Below are 16,782 nucleotides of genomic sequence, written 5' to 3' on the forward strand. Positions count from 1 at the left end.
TTGGATCCGTCTAGATGACTTGTGTTGGGGCCCGCGGCCCCTGCGTGCTCGGAGCCCCAGCTGGCCGCTCACTCAGGACGGCAGCCCAGCCGTGCGCCCCCACAACTTCTCCCTGGTCCCAGTACCTTCCTCTGCCTCGTGCCGCGCCGGGGCGCCCAGGCGACGCCGCCACGGTCCTTCCTGACACACCCCCAGCGCGGCGCTGCCTCCTGATTGGCCCAAGCCCCAGAGCAAGGTCATCTCCCTGGCAGTGATTGGTTAGAGGTGGGCCTGGGGTCCAGCCGGGCGGGTTTCCTGGCTCCCCGCCCCTCCTCGCGAGACTGTGTGTGGGTGCACAGCCCAGAGCCCCACAGGCCGGAGCTGGTGCCCCGCTACCTGCAAACGCCCGGTGTGAAGTAACACATCGCACCATCGGCTTCAGTTTTCGGCGGGATTTTCTGTTGCCTCTGCTGGAAGCATCCTCGCTGCTCCGTGAGTCTATAAATGCCCAAATCACCTCCTAGGTCTCTCTGGAGTCAAGTTCTGCTTTGGTTTCGCCCCTTCTCACATGGGGCATTTCCCTCTGTCCCTTCTTTGCATGCTCTTTGCTTGACCTTCTCTAGCGACCAGCTCTGCAGTGAGAATCTCCTCTCTTTACTCTTGCACCCAAGTCCGCCTGCCAGCCGAGAAGCAGTGAAGAGGCTGCCGTTTCCTGCCCCCTGTCTGTGGGTCAGGGACTTGGAGGTTGGCAAGTCCCTGATTTGGATCCAAACCCCCCGATGCCTCCCAGTAACTGGCATCACGCGGAGCCCAGCACGGAGCGCAGGTGGGAGTGGGCTGGAGCGCTGGGTGGGGTGTGCTAATTCTTTCCCTCACCTCTGGGCCATTATTACCCTGATTTTACATACACGGACACGGAAGCCCAGAGAGGTTAACTGGCTTGTTTGAGGTCACAAAGCTGGCAGTTGACAGGAACAGAAACTGAGTCCTTATTAGACTGTCTCATGGCACCTGGGCTGCTCCACACCCCTCCACTGCCCACCCCCTCTCCCCTCTGCCTTCTGTCCACCCCCAACTCTTCACCACACCCTCACCCTGACCTGGCTTCACTGTACAGGAGCTGGGGCGTGAGAGGCCTCCACTGCATGGAAGAGGAAGGAAGGGGGGTCAGGTAGCATTACCACACTCACTGTATCGCAAACCACCAAGGTCCTCAGTGACACATGACGATGAGCTAGACATCCCTGCTACACGGGCTTCGTGCTTGCCCACATGGCTCGCTTAGGCAAGCAGGCATCTGGGCAGAGTCACACATGATGGTTCTGAGGAGAACTTGTCTGTCCCATTTGATTTCTTGCACTTTTGCCATCACTGTGAGAAAAAGCTTCTTTGGAGCAGCTGCTGCCCCTTGAGCCTGGGTCCAGCACGCACACACCTGGAGCCGAGTCATCCCTGAGCTCTGCAGGGAGAAGCGGAGGCTCCCAGCCATGCCCAGCCTAGAGCAGCGACTCCAAGCCAAGTGCAGACGTGAGCTTGTAAATGACACACTCATCAGGTGTCACTGAGGTTCTTGGTTGTTGGCTACATGTGTGGTGGTGAGGATCCTAGGTGCTCTGTTTGAGCACCTATATTTTCATAACTGGTACTGGTTTATCACCTCTTTGACAAAACAAAAAAATTATTTTGGCCTTACAGTGCTATTTCTAGAAGATCTTATGGGTAAAGCACTTAATAGCGGACCTGGTATGGAGTGGACACTTGGTAAATGCAGTGGTGATGATGATGACAATGATGGTGGTGGTGATGATGGTGGTGGTTATGATGATGGTGATGGAGGTGATGGTGATGATGATGATGGTAGAGGTGGTAGTGATGGTGATGATGATGGTGGTGGTTATGATGATGGTGATGGTGATGATGATGGTGGTGGTTATGATGATGGTGATGGTGGTAGTGATGGTGGTGGTTACGATGATGGTGATGGTGGTAGTGATGGTGGTGGTTATGATGATGGTGATGGTGGTAGTGATGGTGGTGGTTATGATGATGGTGATGGTGATGGTGATGATGATGGTGGTGGTTATGATGGTGGTGATGGTGATGATGATGGTGGTGGTTATGATGATGGTGATGGTGATGATGATGGTGGTGGTTATGATGATGGTGATGGTGGTAGTGATGGTGGTGATGGGGATGATGATGGTGATTATGATGATGGTGGTGGTGGTTGTGGTGCTGATAGTGGTAATGATGATGATGATGGTAGAGGTGGTGGTGATGGTGATGATGATGGTGGTGGTTATGATGATGGTGATGGTGGTAGTGATGGTGGTGATGAGGATGATGATGGTGATTATGATGATGGTGATGATGATGGTGGTTGTTATGATGATGGTGATGGTGATTATGATGATGGTGATGGTGATGATGATGGTGGTGGTTATGATGGTGGTGATGGTGATGATGGTGGTGGTTATGATGATGGTGATGGTGGTAGTGATGGTAGTGATGAGGGTGATGATGGTGATTATGATGATGGTGATGGTGGTGGTAGTGATGGTAATTCTGTGAAGCATAATGAGCACGCTGGTTGCTCAGGGTCACTCCTGAGCTCCTGACTCCTCCACAGAAGGAGAACTTTCTTCCAGAAAGACCTTGGTGCCACAGAGAGTCTCAGGCTTGCAACCTGAGCAGCACCTTCTTAATCTCAGTCCGATTACACAGCAGCTGGCCCAGGCCTGCGTGGCTCTCTCCCAGCATTTACCTGCTCCTGGCATTTTGGCTGATAAATGCAGAAGATAACTCTTCAAAAATATTAATGATATTATTATGGAAAATAAGTAATCATCCATGAAGACATCACAGAGAAATGTGGATTAAAATGAGCTGTGTGATAGACTTTCCATCTTGTTATTTCTGGCAGGGGGCCAAGATCTGAAAAATAATGAGGTGACAACGAGGAAAGAGAAAGGCTGTCATCCCTCCGTCACCTCCTAGGCTTTCTGGGGCAGGTTTGGGCCTCTCCTCTCTGTCCCCAGTGGGTTTCCTGGAGGCTTAGGCAGCCAGGGCTGCACTCCCCTGGACGAAGTGGGTTGGGCATGCGGCTGCGGTCACTAGAAGGGGGAGTGGGCCACCGAGAGGCACAGGTGAGAGCCAGATTCGCTTACTGCAAAAATGTGCCAGGCCCCCAGGGGAGAAAATGCCCCTGTATGCAGGGACGTTCCATTCAAGTGGGAAAGATACTTTCCAAACACATAAATGAAATGATTGCAGGTACTAACAAATGCTTTAAATAAAGTAAAGCAAGCCAAAAAAAAAAAAAAAAAAGGTAAGAGAATGTTGAGGTGGAGAAAGGGGTGTTAGGGGTTGAATTCTGTCACCCCAAAATTCATATGTTGAAGTCCTAACCCCTTGTACCTCAGAATGTGACCACATTTGGGGATAGGCCTTTAAAGAGGTGATTGCATTAAAACGAGTTCAGTAGAAAGGGCCCTAAACCACTATGACTGGTGTCCATATTATAAAGGGAACTCTGGACCCAGACACACACACAGGGAGATCATGATGTGGACGGAAGCCAGCATCTACAAGCCAAGGAGAAGGGCCTGGAACAGGTTCTCCCCCCCAACAGCCCTCAGAAGGGACCAGCCCTGCTGACATCTTCAGACTCCAGGACAGAACATGCAAAGTGAGTCAGTTGATTTTCCAGGCTCTTTAGCAGGATTTGCTGTTCTTTGCAAGCGATCAGTTACTGAAACCCATCCTTGACCTGGTAGAGACTCAATCACTCACTGCCCCTCCTGCCCGGCCTGGAGAGGTTGGGATAAGCGGAAAGGACAGGAAGCTTTAAGAAGAGCTTTACCACGGGCACAGCTCTGGAACCACTTTCAATCCCAGCCACAGCATCTGCTTGCTGAAGGCAGTCCTTACCACCCATAGGAACCGGCATGAGCTGCGTGTGGCTGCAGGCTCAGGGCTCCCCGTGTAACCAGCTCACCATCCTGCCACTGGCGGCCTCTGCTGTCGCCACTGGGGAAGCCAGTTCTCAATTTCCTTTCATCTTTCTCCAACACTCAAGGCGTACAGTGATAAGAAAATAATCTCGACAAGGGTCAAGCTTGTGGATTATACGTCTTTGTATAATGCTTGGCCCATTACTTTGCGTAAAGCCGGGAAACGATCGCTCTGTGCAGTCCGCCTGAGCACGTGCTCAGCACAGAACACCCTCAGTAAGTGATTTAGAGAGCAAGATTGATCCTTCTACGGGGGTATACATTTCTGAGTCCTCACCATATACCGTTAGATAAATTATAAGCACACACTCTCAGTACTTCTTTTCAGTTTGACACACTGGGAATAATGGCCAGGCTTTCAGAGCTGCACCTGGTCTATCTTTGTAGTTCTGAGTCCGGCCTCTTTCAACACCCCTGGTCCCAGGAAGGCAAGCTCAAGGTCGTTCCCTTGAGTTTTGGCAGAAAGTCCTTAAGGATTCTGGGCTGCTGTGCTCAGGGGGCCTCAAGCTTGCAGAACTCTGAGTCCATTCTTTTTTTTCTGGGCACAGATCCTCATCTCCTTTGAAATCCCTGTGGGTAAGAAGGCGACGCACAGGCTCCCAGCAGAGGTAACTGTCATCTGAAGGCTGAGCGACTAGTTGAACAACTGGCCCTAAAAGGTGCCCCGGAAGCAGAGGGGTATAGTTCAAAGGGCTCTTCAGGGGAGGGCCCCCACTGTCCTTGGCACCTCCTTGTTCTGTATGTGTGTAACGCCTGGATGCAGACATGACCAGGGCATAGGAAACGTATTAGCCTAGGACTTAAGAATCCAGGCTGGCGCTAAACTGCTCTGAGGTCCAAATGAAGTCCAGCTCTGCTACCAGCTAATTATCCTGGGTGGGGCAGGTTATTTAACTTCTCTGTGCCTCAGTTTACTCAGCTATATAATGGGGGTCATAATAGTCTTGCCTTTAGAATTGTTGAGAGTATTAAGAGTTGAGACTCGCAAAGCATCTAGAATTTACCATCTGGGTGTTGGGTGTTATTACCACAGCTATCCTGGTGGTGAGTAACAAGGAGGTGGGGCACTGGGGGTGGGAGGAGTAAATGCACGAGTGGACAGAATAGGATCCAGAATATCTCACTGAGTCATGGTGATGAGTGAATTTAACAGTGAAGTTGACGTTGTGTCCCCAAGCCCCCGGCTGTGCAGGATGAGAAAAACACGGTCTCTCAGCGCACCTGGGTGGCTCAGTCAGGTAAGCGTCTGCCTGCGGCTCAGGTCATGATCTCGGGGTCCTGGGACTGAGCCCCACATCGGGCTCCCTGCTCAGCAGGGGAATCTGCTTCTCCCTCTCCCTCTGCTCCCTCCCTCTGCTTGTGCTCTCTCAAATAAATAAATAAAATCTTAAAAAAAAAAACAACAACCATGTCTCTCAGTGGTACAGGGAGGAAATGACCTGGGGGACTGTTCAGTAGTAAGTTACATAGAGGTCAACCACAAGGTGGGCTCCCCTCCCAAAAAAGCTTATGTCATCTCACCCTATATCCCTAGATATGGGTGATTGGAAGAGGGAGAACATCAGCCTTACCCGGACAGACAAAGCACACCTGGGCCAATTTGGGGTGCCCACTGTAAAAGGAGTGTAGGCAGGCAGGAATGTGTGCAGAAAGGGAGCTGGGAATGCAGGGGCTTGGAAGCATGTGGATCCAAGTGATGCTAACTGCAGGAACAGATAAGGCCCTAGCCATAGAGACTGCACACAACAGCTTCATACTTGCTCACGTAACCGATGTTCCTAAGTGGGGGTCAGCCGTCCTCCAGCAGCGGTGCATGGTGTCTCCCTGCGTGCCGAAGAGCATGGAGCCTGTGAAGGTAGGTACCGGCCAGGTGTGGAAATGACCCCACGCTCTCTGCTCCATGCATCCTGTGACCACAGCAACCTTCAGGAGAGGGTGGGACGTGCAGTCTGGCCACGAGCCCAGAAGAAGAGAAGCTCGGTCATCAGCCAGCAACCTCTGCTACGGTGCACAGTGTGAAGAACATCCAAGATGGGGTGCCTGGATGGCTCAGTGGGTTGGGCGTCTGACTCTTAATTTCGGCTCGGGTCGTGACCTCGGGCTGTGAGATGGAGCCACACGTCCAGCTCCACGCTCAGCAGCGAGACTGAGATGATCTCTCCCTCTCCCTCTGCCCCTCCCCACCCCTGCTCTCTCTTTCTCTCTCTCTCTCAAATAAATAAATAAATCTTAAAAAAAAAAAAAAAAAAAAGAAGGTTCAAGAAACTGAGGATGTCAAGCCTGAGAAGACTTGGGAGGACCCAAGATGTGTCTTCAAACAATGGAAAGGTCTTCTCGTGAAAAGAGAGGATCATCTTTGTGTCATTCCAAAGGGTAAGAGTGAAACCTGTGGACACACAGAAGACCTAGGGAGGCAGGTGGGGTGAGTCAGCTATCCCGCTTTGCCCAGACTATCTGGTTTTAGTCCTGAAAGTCCCACCAGGGCACTTGGTCATCCTCATCAGGGCCAACTTTGGGTTGATACACATGTGTCTATGCTAAGAGTTCTCTCTGTAACACACACTCCCCATCCCCCACTTATTCAGATATGAGTTATAGTGTTGTTGGCCATGAGTTCAATGTTAATGAACCAATAATATACATTAAAGAAGGTGTCTTTAGGCAGAAATACGTATAAAACGAGGTTATGTATTGATTGATGACAATGTTGTGACCAGCGGCTTGCAGAAACCTCAGCCCGCACCCCCTAGCAGCAATGGCGCAGTGGTTGCTAATTCAGTGATTGTGGTGACTTTATAGAATGTAACTACCAAAAGTAACAAGGCTGCATATCTATGCCATGGAATAGTTTGGGGCCATAAAAAAGAAATGAAGTACTGATACTACAACGTAGATGAACCTTGAGAACATGATGCTGAGTGAAAGAAGCCAGCCACAAAGACCATGTATTGTAGGATTCCGTTTTATGAAATGTCCAGAATAGGGAAATCTATAGAGACAGAAAGATTAGTGGTTGCTTAGGGCTGGGGGAGGGAGGGGCGGTGGAGAGTAGACGAGCAATCACTAAAGGACGCAGAGTTTCTTCTCAAGTGATGAAAATTGTCTAAAATTGACTCATGATGGTGGCACACATCTCTGAATGAACTAAGAAACACTGAATTGTGCATATAAACGGGTGAGTTGTATGGTATGTGAATTATATTTCAATAAGCCTGACATCACCCCCTCCTCTTCACAGGAGGGCTCAGCCCCTGCCCTGGCATCTCTTGTGGGAGTGGCCCCCATGCCGGTCTCTCCAGCGCCATTCCCTCCAGAACACAAGCAAACTGGATTCTCTCCTCACATGAGGACTTCCCGGCAGAGGCGCCCAGTGTAGCCCAGGAGCTCCAGGAGAAAGCAGGTCCTCTTCTTTGCTTGTTTAAGCACAGTTTAGAAGATCACCCCGTGGGCACGTTAGAGCAGGAAGCCAAGCAGCCCATAGCCGTGATTCCAGATGACAAAGCTGTGAGGTCCCTTCCGACCCGGAGAAGCTTGTGTCAGTCAGGAATGCTTCTGACCGCAAGTCACGAGACACCTGACTGAGGGGTGACGAGAGGTCATTATCGCACATGGCCAGCAGTCTGGACATCGGCTGGCCCAGGATGGGTGCAGGTGCTCGATGGCTTCCCAGTGCCCCACTCCACCATCCCAGGCCTGCCACCTCGCGGTCACAGGACATTGCCAAGCCACCAGCATCACATCGGCACACAAAAGTGTTCTTCGGGACGGGAAGGGGGCAGAGGTGCAGAAAGGCTGTTTCCTGACTTGCCTTTGTCTAGTCAGCAGAAAAAAAGTCTTTCCCAGAAGCTCCATCAGCAGACTTGCCCTGTGTCTCACTGGCCACAACTGGGTCACATGCGCAGTCTCCGAGCATCATGGAATCGCAGTGACGTGCTGAGATCAAGCACAGTGTACCTTGGGGGGTGCACAGCATGGAACCCCTATCCCTCTACCTCAACCAAATCCAGCTGCTCCTGGAGGTGAAACGCCAACAGTGGGGAGCGGCTCTAGGTGGGCCCTGAACACCGTGGGATGATGTAATGAGAGGTGGAGGGAAGCTGACGGTGTCCTGCAGGAACACTACTTTGACATTCGGAGAAGCACCAGAACAGACTTGGATGCTTGATTCAGTTAGGAGCTCTGACTCTAACCAAGTTCCCCCAGAGGGGGCGGCAGCTCTAGCCCTAAAAGTCCCTGGGACTTAAGACAGTGGAGCCCTGGCTTGGGTGGCGGCTGGGACCCAGCCTGCCTGAAGAAAGCGGGTGCCAGCCCCTCTGCCTCCCCAGGGAGCATTTCCTCGGTCCCAGGAGGTGACGCTTTATTGTGTGACGGGGGGGCGGGGGGGGGGATACATCTTGTGGCTGCTTTCTGGTCTCTGCGTGCCCCTTAGCAACTCCCGATTCTTTGGGCGCGGAACGCACTCTGCAACGGATCTGTTGGCATAGACGAGGCTGACGGAAGGACGGCTCGTATCTGGAGATCTGACGCGTCCGCGACGAGCGGTCGGATGCCTTCCACACGTGTGTGCTTTCGCAGACACACACCCTAAATGTGCCCACCATGTCTTGTGAATACAGCAAAACAGCTGCAACCTCCTAAAAATTAATTGGTTTCTGGATCATTTGCATTTTTTATAGTTTGCCAACAAAAGATAGGGAGAGGGGAGGGAATTTATTAATGTTTGAAGAAATTCTCCAAAAGGGGAGGAAGCGAGCATTCCCAGCGCGACAGACGCCGCTCCCGATGTGACCGCACGCTGCCTTCCCCGCGGCCTCCCCGGCAGCCCTCCGAGGGCACAATTGATATGCAGCTCCCGGCGCGGGCGGCTGCGCGGCGGCCAGAAAGCGCCCGGGGCTCCCATTATTCCAGTCGGGGTCCGCAGTACGGTTTGCGGACGGCCATTTGCAGACAGCAACCGAGGCAATTTCGGGATTTGCTGTCACAATAGGCGCACTAAAAATAAAGTCAGCATAAATAGATTAAGAAATTGACAGAATAACAAGGCATAAAGAATTAGAATGAGCGCACACGCTCCAGATGACACCGCAGCGCGCTGTGCGGGGAGGTGGGGGAGGGGCCGGACTCTGAGCTGCTGACTCCGTAGTTTCTCTGTTCCCCCGGCGGCGGGGAGAGCGCCCCCCAGGGGCAGTCCGCGCTTAATCTAATTCCGCAGTAGTGCAGGCCGAGGCACTAAGCTGAGGAGGGAAAGCCACTTTCCTTGCAGGCTCCCCCCCCTTTTCTTTTTTGGTGGCTGACACCCTTGAAATGACTGGAAGTTTTCCATAGCTGCCCCCTAGTCCCAAATGTGAGTTTGGAGAAGGATAGGGATGTGGTACAGAAGTGGGGGAGGGATAGAAAAAATGTTTTTAGGGGCGCCTGGGTGGCTCAGTCGGTTAGGCATTCGACTCTTGGTTATGACTTAGGTCATGATCTCCGGGTGGTGGGTTGGAGCCCCAAGTGGGGCTCCGTGCTCAGCGGGGAGTCAGCTTGTGTCCCTCTCCCTCTGCCCTTCCCCCTGCTCGCGCATGCTCTCTCTCTCTCTCTAAAATAAATTTAAAAAGAAAAAAATGTTTTTAATTCAGCTGTGATATTTGGGAAAAATAAATCTCTGGCAAACTAGCATGAGAGGAAAGAAGAAAAAACTATGTTCTAGAAAAGCTATGTCATCATAGGTCCATACATGCTAACTTTGGGGAGATGGACTCTGCTGATCTAGGGGTGGCCGGCTAGTCAATGGCAGAGCTCTGGTTGGGGTTTCTGCAACCCATCCTCCTCGGCACCCCCAAGGCCCCCCCCTCACACACACACCAGCGTGGCTGGAAGATGTCATCGCTTCTTCCCACATCCCGAGCTGGGTGCCAGGGAGAAGCAGGCAGGGAGCCCGGAAAAACCCCCAATTCCTCATTGTCTTCACCCTTCACTGATTCTAAGTTAGCTGAATAGAATAAGGGAGCAGACACTCTTTTTATCAGAACATCTTATGGCATTTTGGGGAATAACTTTTCTCAGCCGGGTTCCCTGGTGTTAATAGGTGTTTGGTGAAAAAAAAAAGTGTTCTTAACATAAGTAAGTTTGGGAAATTTGCATTAGGACTTCTCAAAGCCCTTAATATGATCTTGCAGAAGGGATAAAGCAGATGGGTCTCTCAAATGAATTTTACCACCCAAACTCACCCTTTTAAGAATTGTGTGTGTGTGTGTGTGTGTGTGTGGAATATCTGCGAGGAAGTCTCTGGAAATATGTTTTGTCCCAGATGCAAATCCCATGGTTTTCAGTCAACCGAATGTCCCAAAGGCTGTGCCTCATCCTGAGAGAGGTGGGAAGGTTGAGGAACACAGCCCTCTGCATTTTTGCCTGGCCAAGACCAGTTTTCTTTGAAAAAGATAACACTTTTATTGTGTGTGGGTTTTGGGGGGATTTTTTTGTGGGTTTTTTTTCTTTGTTTTGTTTTTTTCAGTTCAGTATCCATTCAATTGTCTACAGGGGACGTGGGTGAAAGATTGAGGACGATGGCATGGAGTTCTCTGGCTTGGGGAAGAAGGAAGGGATCACAAGGTCAGTCTAAACCTTGCCTGGTGGCAGATGCCTCCCTCGTGCTTTTCCATGCTGTGCTAGTATTTTGGCAGACATTCATTAGAGGTCAATAAAAGTTAAATAAATGAAATGGGGCTCCGCGGCAGAGACATTTAATCATTTCATCAAGCAAACTATTGTGTCCAGGTGCTCTGCCAAGGGTAGAGCTGGTGATGACTTCATCTAATTCCTAACTGCTGGGGAAATCAGTGTGAGATTCTTCTGATGTTCCTCCCTCTTTGTGCAGCCCTCCCCAGGCAGCTGCAGGAGGACGGGCGGCCAAGACAGGCTGCCGAGGAGTTAACCTTCCGCGTTTTTGAAAGGCAGACAGAACTTCTAATCAATCCTTCTCTTGAAGTTTCTCTAGCCTGATTGGAATTAAGAGAAGGCGAGGAGGGGAGGTCGTGTACTGGGCTGGGGATTGGGAGGATGTGGGGGAGCTCTGGGTCCTCCAGCTTGGCCAGGGTTTCAGAGCCTCTTGAGCATCCAGAGCTATGTTCCACAGTGGGGAGTGCACTTTTGCAATAGAGGCTTCCTGGAAAATGTGGTGTAGGGCGCCCCACTCTTGACCTCTGGGAGATCTGTGCATTCATCTGCAGCCAGCCCCACTAGGGCAAGGCTCAAGAAGCTTCAAGGTTGTAGAAGAGCAGTCAGTGCTGCCTGTGGTGGGGACCCACCAGTGAGCAGTGCTCGTGGAAAGAGAGGGGGCCCTGTCCGGGTATCATGGCAGCCGAGAATTTCAATACAGGACTCTCCAATGGAAATCAAGATGCTCTCCAGGATAGACCCACACATAGAGGGTCAACTGATTTTCAACAAAGGTGCAAAGGCAACTCATTGGGGGAAAGGATGATCTTCTCAACAGATGATGCTGGAATAACTGGATATCCATATGCAAACCATGAACCTGCATCTAAACCTCACACCATAAACAAAGATTACCTCAAAATGGACCATGGGCCTCAACGTAAAGCCTAAAGCTATAAAACTTCCAGAAGAAAACATAGGAAAAAATTTTCTGACCTTGGTGTAGGCAAAGATTTCTCAGCTATGACACCAAATGCAGGACTCATAAGAGGAAATAAAGATGATAAATCGGATTTCATCAAGATTAAAAACTTTTGCTCTCCAAAAGAAATTGTTAAGAGAATGAAGATACACTATAGACTGGGAGAAAATATTTGAAAAATACCTATTGGATAAAGGAATTATACCCAGAATGTATTTTTTAAAACTCTCAAAACCCTGTAACAAAGAAAATGAACAACACAATTGAAAACTAGACAGATCTTGCCAAATTGTGAGATAACACCAAATTGTGAACATGGATGGCAAATAATCACATGACAGATGCACTATTACAGAATAATGGTTAATTTGATGTCAGGAACCCAAAAGTGTCCAGGGTGAACACAAAGAAGATGAGGCGCCCCCCGCCCCCATACATAGCTGCCCTCTCTGTGTGGTGGTGCCATTATATGTATTCTGGGACTATACAGAACTTTTGGATAAAAAAATGTTTGAAAAGTTTGGAAACATAAAGAGAATCTCTAGGAAGAACAATGGGATTTCTTGATGAATTTTTTTCTTTCTTATAATTTCTCTTTCTTTCTTACCCTCAACCAGAATGGAAAAAGTGAAAGACGGACTCTTGATATACTTCCAGACTTGTGCGTGTGGACCTTAGGAAGATTGCCAGAAGTTGCAGAGAGTTGTTCATCAATCACCTAGTATTTGCCAATATTTACCTGCTCTTAGAATAGGCCTTAGTATTTACCTACTCCTAGAGAGGTTTTTTTAAAATGATAATGCCACTGAATTTCCGAAGGAAAGTATGAATGGCCAGATTTTAGAGATGATTCAACTGGTCTTCAGAGAGGTTAAGTAACTTGCCTCAGGTCACACAGCTAGGAAGTGGCAGAGCCAGGGCTGAAACCCAGGAATGTCTCTTGGACTCCATCATATGTCTTTCATCCTTTATATTTATGTAATGGTAAGAGGTCTGTGTTCCCGGTTTGCTCCGTAATCTCTAATGGCTACTTGGTCATTCCCCCACCCCATCCGCAGTTTCTAAATACTTCCCGGGCTGTCTCTTCTTCTCTCCCCTGCTTGCCTCTTCTTCAGCACCTTGGCCTGTTTCACTAACCCCAGAGAGAAAGCCTAAAACCTAAAGCCACTCCAGATCCCAGAAGAGGAAAGTGGCCTTGGCCCAACCCCCCCTTCGGGCCTCAGTATGGAGTAATACCGCCTCAGAAAACCTCTGGACCTCCCGTAATGGGGTTGAAGTTGGCGGGGCGGGGGGGGGGGGGGGGGGGGGGAGGTGCTTCAAGAATTCTCCGATCAGCTATGAAAATGAGGTCATGTTTGATAAGCGGCATTGTTCTGTGCCAGGAGCAGTCTACGCACTTGGCAGGAATAAAGACTTGGAACAGGCCAGCGATTATTTTTAATTGGATGGGCCTCGTGGCTGTAACAAAAATCAATGTATTTCGGAGGCGGCTGCAGAGGCGCTGATCCGACTTGGCCCCGGCGCTCCGGGCGGCCAAAGGCGGCTGGCGCCAGCGGGGAGGAGCCCCTAGGCTTTGGGGGCCAGGGGCGCAGGTGCCTCTCTGGCTCCTCCTACCTGCTGGGATGATCCACTACAGGCCAGGGCCAGCAGGGGTGGGGTCGGCGGGTGCCAGAGGGTGCAGAGCGCAGGCAGGTGCGGGGCGCACGGGGAGGAGGGAGATGCGTGGAGGGACCGGCTTGCACTCCCCAGCCCTGGGCTTGGAGGGTCCGACAGTTCGTGGAAAATGCAGAGCCCTGATGAGAATCAGCCACTTCGTTGGGGGGGGGGGGGGGTAGTCCAGACCCCATATCAGGGGTGACACCGATCCCCTGCACAACAGGGCCGAGACAGGGCGCCTTGTAATGCTCTTGTTTCTGGCTGGCATCGCCACTGTGAGATATTAAAGCTAAAACAACAGATCGTCGTCTCCTGGACATGGATGAAATGCATGTCTCTCCCCCCTGCTGGCGGCCGCCCAAGGTCTTTGGGGTGATGGGTCCTTGGTTGTTGTTTGTTTTTATGTTTTGTTGCGTGGGAGGGGGACTGCTTGTGAGCAAAGTGGGTAAAACGAGTGTTCTATGGGGCCTTTAACATTTTTTTCTCTTTCTTTTCAAAATGATGCATGACGGAAAGAAAACAAGTAATGGGCACTCACAGGATTAGAGAAGCCTCCAATCTGGTTTAAAGGTTTTTCTCAAGAAAGACAAAGGCTTGGCGTCCCTTGCTGGGGGGTTGTTTTAGGCAGCGTGACCCCTCTTGTCGGCGAGCCCGGGGGGACCCAGAGCCACAGCGTGGCTGGGGAGCTGCCCTCCGCTGACCTGCCTGGGCCACAGACAGCACGCGCTAGGCGTGCAAGTTCACGGCTGTGACCCGGGATGCTCCGCACGCTGAGCTCAGTGAGCGAGCAGCCGCCAGGGCAAAGATGGGTCTTTTGAGGGATTTTGGAAGTTGCTTCTGGACAGCCTTACCAGAAAGAAAATGGGGAATTCCCTGTGGCATCTGGGGGTTTGCTGCGATGCGTGTGAATTGTGCCAAGTTGAGGCTCCACTTGTCCTTACTGAGAAGTTCCCAGTCAATAACATCAAAAAGAAGTTTTAAGTTCTTTGGTATGGTAAGACCAATTACAGCTTTTGATCTTTGTCCTGGGTGGGTGTTTAGCCCCCTCTCCACTGCACACACATCCGAAGAAGAAATCGCAGAATTCAGACAGCCCCGAAATCCACCTGAGCCTGGCTCTCTGGAAGACACCCTTAACATCTACATTATGAGCCCGAGGAAGTTTTGCTTGTAGGCTGGGTTGCATTTCCTACAAAGCCTCTGATTTTCACAGCCACAGAAGCTAGTTCTCTCTCAAGGCATTGCTTTTGTGTAGAAATTTATCATATTTTTCCCCCTCAGTCCAGAAGTGAATTATTATTATTTTTTAAATTGAAGAAAATCCTTTAAACTGTTTTGGATTTAATCAAGCATGTAAAAAGGGTATTTTCCATCCATAGTTCAGATGCTTAGTATGTTCTCGGATAGTCCAAATAATTTGAATTTAAAACTTTGAATTGGGCCTCTTTTTGTAACATCTTAAAAAGGTGCCATTTATGAAGAAAAATATGGTCATGAAATAAAGGATATGGGGAGTAAGTGATCCTGCTGGCTACAGAAATAGATGGGGACTCATAAATCTTAGTTTCTATTCTTGGCTCTGGAAAGAATTTATGTGTTCACTGCGTTTGGCACAGGGAGGCAACAGGGAGATAGTTTCAGGAACCTGGATACGAAGGAAATAAGATCTTCCTGTAAAAGTGAAATTATGAAATCCACACATAAGAGACCCGAGCAAACACGTGCACAACCACCTTAAAGAAATGTAACAATCAGCAACTCAGGTGGAGGTCAGCACAGGGAGAGTCACAGAAGAAGCTGCTGGTCGTTCCTATCCAGGCTTGGGGGAAGGAGGAGCTGGGGCGCACAGGGCAGACTGCGGAGGTCACCGGACAACTCTGGGCCGAGCACTGCAGTGTTCTGCATTGTGGGAATCAGTAGAGTTTCAACCTCCTGCTCTGCCATTTACTAGCTGTGTGGTCTTGAGCCTCTCTGAGCCTTTAACCTCTCTGAGCCCCAACGGTCTTATTTGGGACAATGGAGGTAATGGTATGTACCCTACAGAGTTGAAGAAGGATACAGTGATGAAATGTGTATAAATCACTTAGCAGGATTGTGGGTGGTGACTGGGATGGTAATGGTGGGGTGGTGGTAATGGTGGTGTGGTGGTGATGGTGGTCACAGTAATGGTGGGAGGGATTACAGTGGTGGTGGTGGTGGTCATAGTAATGGTGGGAGTGATTGTGGTGGTGGTGGTGGTGGTGATGGTGGTCATAGTAATGGTGGGAGTGATTATGGTGGTGGTGGTGGTGGTGGTCATAGTAATGGTAGGAGTGATTGTGGTGGTGGTGGTGGTGGTGATGGTGGTCATAGTAATGGTAGGAGTGATGATGGTGGTGGTGGTGGTGGTGGTGGTGATGGTGATAGTAATGGTGGGAGTGATTATGGTGATGGTGGTCATAGTAATGGTAGGAGTGATTATGGTGGTGGTGGTGGTGGTGGTGGTCATAGTAATGGTGGGAGTGATTATGGTGGTGGTGGTGGTGATGGTGGTCATAGTAATGGTGGGAGTGATTATGGTGGTGGTGGTGGTGGTGATGGTGGTCATAGTAATGGTGGGAGTGATTATGGTGGTGGTGGTGGTGGTGGTCATAGTAATGGTAGGAGTGATTGTGGTGGTGGTGGTGGTGGTGGTGATGGTGGTCATAGTAATGGTGGGAGTGATGATGGTGGTGGTGGTGGTGGTGGTGATGGTGGTCATAGTAATGATGGGAGTGATGATGGTGGTGGTGGTGGTGGTGGTCATAGTAATGGTGGGAATGATGATGGTGGTGGTGGTGGTGGTGGTCATAGTAATGGTGGGAGTGATTATGGTGGTGGTGGTGGTCATAGTAATGATAGGAGTGATTATGGTGGTGGTGGTGATGATGGTGGTCAAAGTAATGGTGGGAGTGATTTTGGTGGTGGTGGTGGTTAGTGGTGGGCCTATCCTCAATGCAGAGCTAGCTAGGTCTGCCTGGCAGAGTCTCATGCCATTATCAAAGCCCACTACCCAAAGATACCAGGAACATACAGGTAGTTCAACGAAGTTGGGTTTCTTGGTACTTGTTGCCCCAAGGGAGATTGCACACTACGGGGAATCTTGGGGTATCTTAGTAAGGAGGTGGTGGAGGGAACATTTTATAGGATTTTGGCTTGTGTTAGATGAGGCTGGGGGCTACTGCTCTGGATGGGATATCAGAACGTTGACATTGGGTATGATCGGGCATCGCTGATTTTCTCTAAGAGGTGGAGGAGTGAGTGAGGCTGCGGCTGTAATTGGCAAAGAAGTGGCCATCTTTCACCCCAGGTGGGAGGGGGGGACATGCGATCACTTTGTGGTTTAAACAGTATGCTTGGGCTTTTTTTTTTTGTCTGTGTTCAGACATGATTACAGGAGTGGCCTTGTTTTTGTCTCTCTCCATCCCGGTCACAGAGTGACCTTGTTCGATGTTGGTGTTCAGTGAAATTGTGTTTGTTCAACAAAAGAACACC

This window comes from Halichoerus grypus, chromosome 9, assembly GCF_964656455.1.
Source record: "Halichoerus grypus chromosome 9, mHalGry1.hap1.1, whole genome shotgun sequence".
NCBI classification, from domain to species: domain Eukaryota; kingdom Metazoa; phylum Chordata; class Mammalia; order Carnivora; family Phocidae; genus Halichoerus; species Halichoerus grypus.